The following is a 7193-nucleotide window of genomic DNA, read 5'->3' on the forward strand; positions in this document are numbered from 1 at the left end:
TTCTCCACAGGACGGGAGCAGACCGACTCTGTGTCTGCTCCAGCCGGGAGGAGCAGGCAGGGGCAGAAGGCACTGTTGGTCTTCCTACGGGGTTGCCATCCCCTTCGGTTCCTTCAGTCCTTCCCCTAACTCTTCCACAGAGGTCCTTGAACTCAGTCCAATGGATGGCTGTAAGTTTCTGTGTCTGTCTCAGTCAGTTGTTGGTAGAGCCTTTCAGAGGACAGCCATGCTAGTCTCCTATCTACAAGCACAACATAGCATCAGTAATAGTGTCAGGGTCTGGTGTCCACCCATGGGATATGCATGGTATATACTCACTGATATTAGCCAAAAAGTACAGAATACTCATGATACAACCCACAGATCTTAAGAAGTTTAAGAAGAGGGAAGGCCCAAGTGAGGATGCTTCAGTCCCACTTAGAAGGGGGAATAAAATGATTATGAGAGTGTAGATAGATCTTAAGTTGGGCTGGTCATTGGCTGGCTGTTCCTTCAGTCTCTGCTCCATTTTTCTCCCTGTGTTTCTTTTAAAAAGGAACAATTCTGAGTTAAAAAATTAAAAGTGTGTTTGTGTCCTCATCCCTTCACTGTGAGACCAGTCTAACAATTGGAGGTGGTATCTTCAGGTTCCATCTCTCCACTGTTGAACATTTCGACTAAGGTCACCTATACTGAGTCCTGGGTGCCTCTCACATCCCAGGTTTCCGGGACTTTCTAGAGGTTCCCTCACCCCACCCCCACCCCAAGAAGCTGCATATTTCCATTTATTCTCCTAGCTCTCTGGGTGTCTACCCTATCTCCTTCCATATATGATCCTACCTCCCTTTTCCCATCCTCCACCCCTCCCACTGATTTTCCTCTCTCTCTGACTCAAATAATCATTTTATTCCCCCTTCTAAGTGGGACTGAAGCATCCTCACTTGGGCCTTCCCTCTTCTTAAACTTCTTAAGATCTGTGGGTTGTATCATGGGTATTCTGTACTTTTTGGCTAATATCAGTGAGTATATACCATGCATATCCACCAGTTGGAAAAGTAGCTACCAATGCTTCATGCCTGATCTTAGATGAAGTGTTTTTTCTTTTACCTGTAAACATTATGTTGATCATAAGCCCTTTATAGATGAGCTTAATGAAGTTGGGGGATCCCCTCTCTATTCCTGATTTGTTAAGAGTTTGTCATAAATGGATATAAAAAATTTTAAAGGTCTTTTCTGTATCAATTTGTTTTGTCATTTGTTTAGATGGCTCATGTTATTTGCCACTTTATCAATTGATTTTCAAGTGGAGAACTACCCTTACATTCTTGAGATAGACTAACTTGGACAACAGTCATTATTCTTTTTTACAAATTCATGAATTTGACTTCCTAACATTTGGTTCATGACTTTTATGTTTATATTTTTAAAAGAATTGACCTGGAAGTTTGCTCTGTACTTTTTCTGTTTTTGATATTTGCATAATAATATTTGAGAATCAGTTCTTCTCTTGTTTTTTTTTTTTTTCATTTATTTTTCTTTTATAAAAACCCTTATGTGGTAGCCACAGCTGGAGCCTGAGTCCTCTGAACAGAGACTCTGGTGTGGGTCTTCACAAGATGATCAGTGAATTCCTGATAAGGAGACTTGGTGAACACAGTCTCTTTCCAGAGATTGGGGGTCAGGTAGCTGTAGGTCTTGGAGATGGCATCGAAGGTGGCCTTGGCAAAGTTGCCCAGGGTGGCAGTGCAGCCCCTGGCTGAAGTGTAGCAGTCGTCTATGCCGGCCATCATCAGGAGCTTCTTGGGCACAGGAGCAGAGACAATGCCAGTGCCTCTGGGGGCAAGGATGAGACGCACAAGCACAGAGCCACAGCGGCCTGTCACCTTGCATGGAACAGTGTGGGGCTTGCCAATCTTGTTCCCCCAGTAGCCTCTCCGCACAGGGACAATGGAGAGCTTGGCCAAGATGATGGCCCCTCGGATGGCAGTGGCAACTTCCTTGGAGCACTTGACACCAAGACCAATGTGACCATTGTAGTCCCCAATAGCAACTAAAGCCTTGAACCTGGTCCGCTGGCCAGCCCGAGTCTGCTTCTGCACTGGCATAATCTTCAGAACCTCATCCTTTAGGGATGCACCCAGGAAAAAGTCAATGATCTCAGACTCCTTAATGGGCAGGGAGAACAAGTCGATCTCCTCCAAGGACTTGATCTTCATGTCCTTAACCAGGCGGCCCAGTTTGGTGACGGGGATCCACTCCTTGTCTTCAGCTTTTCCTCCACGAGCGCGGGCCTCGACCACTACCGCGGCCCCTAAGACCACTGCCGAATCCTCCACAGAAGCCACCGCGGCCTCTTAATCCTGGGCCCCCCGGGTCCTCCGGGTCCTCCCGCTGCACCGGCGTCATCCACCATTTGGTGTTTTCCCGAAGAAGAAGAAGTCAGTTCTTCTCTTGTTATAAAGAATTCTTAAACAATTTTTAGAATTTTCCAACAAATTCATATAATAGTAGAATTTTCTATTTCAGAGGGTTTCAAAATATAAATTCAATTTCTTTAATAGTTATAGGATTTTAAAAAACACATTCCTCATTCTTTGATGAATTTTGGTAAATAGTGGTTTTCCCGTAGCTCACATTATTTCTTCCTTCAAGCTACAAAACTGTATACAGGTTATTCAAGTTATTTCTTACTGTCCTTTTAATGTCTGTGGATTCTGCAATGGTAACTTCTCTTACATGCAACATATTAGAAATGAATGTCATCTCATTTTCTCTTTTTGTCTTACTAAAATATTAATTTTTTATTGATTTTTCTTTGGGACCATTTTGCTCTTTTTCTTAAAGTAGAAGCTTAGATTATTGATTCGACCCATCTTTGTTGATGAAAACACTGTATGCTGTTATTTTCTCCCTGTGAGTTACTTTAATTACAACTCATACATTTTGATAGATGTTTATATATTTCAATTCAAATTATTTCAATATCTTTTGAAACTTCTTTAACCCATGAATTATTTATATTACTAACTTCTAACTGATTGGTATTTTTTGCAATTCTGTATTGTTCATTTGTAATTTTACTTTGTTATAGAGAATTATCTTTATATAATTTCAACTCTTTTAATTTGTTAAGGTTTGTTTTATGACAAAAAATGTGGTCTTACTGGATGAAACTCCACATGCACTTGAAAAGAATGCATATTCTAAGTGCTTACACTGAATCTTCACTGACTTAATCAGATTTAGCTGATAGATGTCTGTTCAAGTCTTCTATTTCCCTGGAGATTTCTATTTTTCTGTTCTGTGTATTACTGAAAAGAAAGTATTAGGTTTTTCTGAAATAATGGATTTCTTTCTTTTTCCTTTTTGTTTGGTAAGTCACTGTTGGTGTATTTTGAAACTCTGTTACTATATGAATGTCATGTCTTCTTGGTCATATGCTCCTTGTGTTATTACACATTGTCTTTCTGTAGCTCTTTAAATATCCCTTGCCTTGAAGTCAACTTGAGTGGTGGAATAGCCATTCTGCATTTCTTTCGGCTGTGCTCTATTGTATCTCTTTCCTGTTCTACTTTGAGTTTCTTTGTAATTACATTTGAAATGAGCTTATTTTATATAGTACAAATTGGAGGCATATTTTCTATCCATTCTGACCACTTCCATTTTTTAAAATTTATGAGTTTAGACCATTTATACTTAATATAATTATTGATATGTTTAGATTTTGTGCATAATGTTACCTCTTTTTTTTCTATTCTTTCTAGTTATCCTGAACTTATTTCTCTTTCTTGCTCCCTGTTGTTACCTGAGCTATATTATTCACATCAGATCACAACACAGTCTTTTAAATTATTTTAGTTCTTACTTTTCTTTAAAATACTATTTATACAATGTCTTCATTTTGGCATAGTTTTGCTTTCTTTCCTATTTTTGTGGATCAGGACACAATCTTTTAAATATTTGTCTCACAGTAGCATTTCATTAAGTAAATTGATGAAGACTGAGAGTTTTGAATTTATATTTGATGTTTGTGGTATTTCATGCTTAGGGCATTTTCTTCTCTTTCAGAGAGCTAGAACACTTTCCTCTCTGACATATAGTTTAGCTCTAAATTCATTTGGATTGGATTATATTTAACAAAGAGAAAATGAGGTTTCAGCTGGCCCTAAAATGAGTGTCTCCCTAAAAAGGCTTAGGAATTAGTTTGCCCTTCTTGTATTAAATATCAACTCATTAAGGTTTTTAGTAGTGCTATATAAAAAAATCATTTAGGTCAGTCAGCCTCATCAATAATTTGACTACAAATAGTAAGATGCTGAAATGTAAAAAGTATAATTTGTACTAACAAAATGACCTGTGAACAGGGAAACCAGAGAAAGAAGCGAGAAGATAATATTAGCAACGTGCATCCAATCTGTCCAGGAGCTATAGGACCTGGAAGCACAGGCAGGGTCTCTTATCTCCAAATAGTGGACAGTGGATTACAGCTATCTTAGCATAATTCCCTTAAACATCCCATCCTTTCTTCTTCTCTTTGTCCTGGTTTTGGGATTATCAAGGAATGTTCCTTATTGGCATTTTTTTTCAATTATGAAAACACCAACTAGAGGGTCCTACAAGGAGAAATGGTCCTACAAGATCCTACAAGGAGAAACATCTCTCTACACTTCCCTCCTTCTTGAACTCCATGAATTCACAGTAGAGTTCTGTCCCTCCTTTTAGAACAGCAGCTCTGAACCTGTGGATTGCAATCCCTTTGCAGATCGAATGACCCTTTCACAATGGCTGCCTAAGACCACAGAAAGCACAGATATTTACATTACAGTTCATAACAGTAGCAAAATTAGAGTTATGAAGTAAAACAAAAATAATTTTATGGTTGTGGGTCATCACAGCATGAGGAGCTGTATTAAAGGGTTGCAGCTTTAGGAAGGTTGAGAACCACTGCTTCAAATAGCCATGAAGATGACCAGGATGAAGAAAGGGGGCATCCCTGGAGGTGGAATGAATCTGCATAAGAAGTTTGATAACAGAGCCATGGAAATAGACCCTTACAGGAAACAGGAAATAGACCCTTACAGGAAACAGGAAATAGACCCTTACAGGAAACAGGAAATAGACCCTTACAGGAAACAGTGAGGAAATCAAGAAGCAACCATATTTATGTGTATGAATGTTCAAGTGGCTTCAGAACTGGCTACAGGAGGCATGCCTGCAAGCATAAATGAAGATGAGACCCGGCATCAGGTAGACAGGTTTAATGTCTATACCCCCTGGAGTTCTCTCTACAGTGCCCAGTTATATGATTTATACCTCTTTCAATCAAGAGGCTGGAAAAGGCTTCGCTGGGGATCTAATCATTCTGAGGAAAATTATATATGAAGTTACAAGTGGAGATTCTAAATAAACTTATAAATTTAGAACACAGATTCTTCTAGTGTGGTAAGTCCAGTCAACAAGGCCCAGCCATTCACTCAGCCCCTTTAGATTTTCTGAAAAATAAAGAAATAATTTAGATGTGCTGTATATTTGAGCACATCCTTTATAGGAAAAATAAATACCCAAAGAAAGAGCTAGGAAAAGCTAACATGATAGACAAAGACTACACACAGAGAACACAGATACGTCAAACTGTCTTGAATATCTTGAAAAATAAGAGAATATACCTTCTGGTAAGAAGAACTTGCTATTTTATTTACATATTTTTATTATCTATATGTGTGTAACATATATGGGTGTTCATATGAGGGTACACATGGATGCAAATCATGATATTTTAAAAAGAACATTCAGAGACTAGAGAGGTGGCTCAGTGACTAAGAGCCTGTACTACTATGGTGGAAGACTGGAGTTCAGTTCCCAGTACTCAAGTTGGGAGGGATCACAGCTTCACTGGGTCTATGCTGCATTCTAGCTTCTGTTCCCACTGCACTAGCCTCTGTGGTGCATATACACACGTATAACAAGACCAATAAAATGAGCATCCAAAGAACAATGTCCTCTAGAAACTGAAATTCCCAGGGCCGAAAACACAGACTTAGCAAGAAAGTTAAGAGATGCAGCTAAGGAATTGTATATGCCACTGTTCTGATCGCTGTGACCTGACAACAGAAGGGAAAGGCTTATTGGGGCTCACAATTCAAGGGTACAGTCCATTGTGGCAGGGAAGTTATGGTGACAGAAGGACAAGGGAACTGGTCACGTGCTCCTGGCTGAGAAGAGGGGGATGGATGCTGTCTCCATCTTGTTTTCTCCCTTCTGTGCAGTGTGTGACTCTAGCCCATGATATGGTGCCTCCAATATTTAGGATAACAGGAAAAAAGAGTTCTCCACAAGACAGAGGCAAAGGACATGTTAGGATGCAGATGAAATGAGACTCCAGGATGTGAGGTCAAGTATCCCAAAGAGCTCTAAATCAGAAAGGCTTCTCAAGGATAAATGAAGTTGAGGGAATAGTCTGTGGTCCAAATACACTGGAAGGAGATAAAGACACAGACATAGCGCTTGGTGATGAAATGTGATAAATATACACATGAACAAATAAAAATGTAAACTGAGTCCGAAGAAAAACTATAGTCAACATGAAACAGAACTCTGTAGGGAAACAAAGCTAATCACAGTGTTCCCTTAAGTTTATCCATGTATAGTGTCTACTTAGTCACAGTACTAATTCATTCTCAGTGAATCCACTAGCAACAATGGCAATGTGTTTTCATTGATAGAATACAGGATTGGATAGAAGTCTATTTATATAAAGTAGGGCAGGGGCAGGCACAGGGGCAGGGACAGGGATAGGGGCAGGGGCAGGGGATACAAGCTCGCTCATGCCTTACCTTTGAAACTGGGAGTCAAAAAGAGAGGCTAGAATTTGTAAACTTCAAGAAGTTGCTAAATATATGTGCAGTTCAGAGGGATGTAGATAAATACTGAATGACCCTGCTATAAATATTAAGCATGTTTTATTCTGGTGACTGAGCATGGACGGGAATGAGAAGAGGGAGGTGGCTGCTTGTTTTCTTAAGGCATGCAAATGCACAGAAGACAAAAAGAAAACCTAAAAATCAGATGAGAAGATAGAAGACAATGGATATTCTCTGTTCATGTCTATCTTCAAGCAGAATTGGCTACATGTTACATGGGTACATAAATAAAATAACATTCACATGACATTATTAAAACCTTGGTCCACCTAAAGGACTTACTACTTTCTAACA

At 39.4% G+C, this 7193-nt stretch overlaps 1 pseudogene; it reads right to left on the reverse strand.

Moving 5' to 3' along the window:
- Positions 1-1502: 1502 nt before the first annotated feature.
- LOC114613529 lies at positions 1503-2392 on the reverse strand (annotated as a pseudogene).
- Positions 2393-7193: the final 4801 nt, after the last annotated feature.

Source organism: Grammomys surdaster, unplaced genomic scaffold, assembly GCF_004785775.1.
Source record: "Grammomys surdaster isolate TR1022 unplaced genomic scaffold, NIH_TR_1.0 126219, whole genome shotgun sequence".
NCBI classification, from domain to species: domain Eukaryota; kingdom Metazoa; phylum Chordata; class Mammalia; order Rodentia; family Muridae; genus Grammomys; species Grammomys surdaster.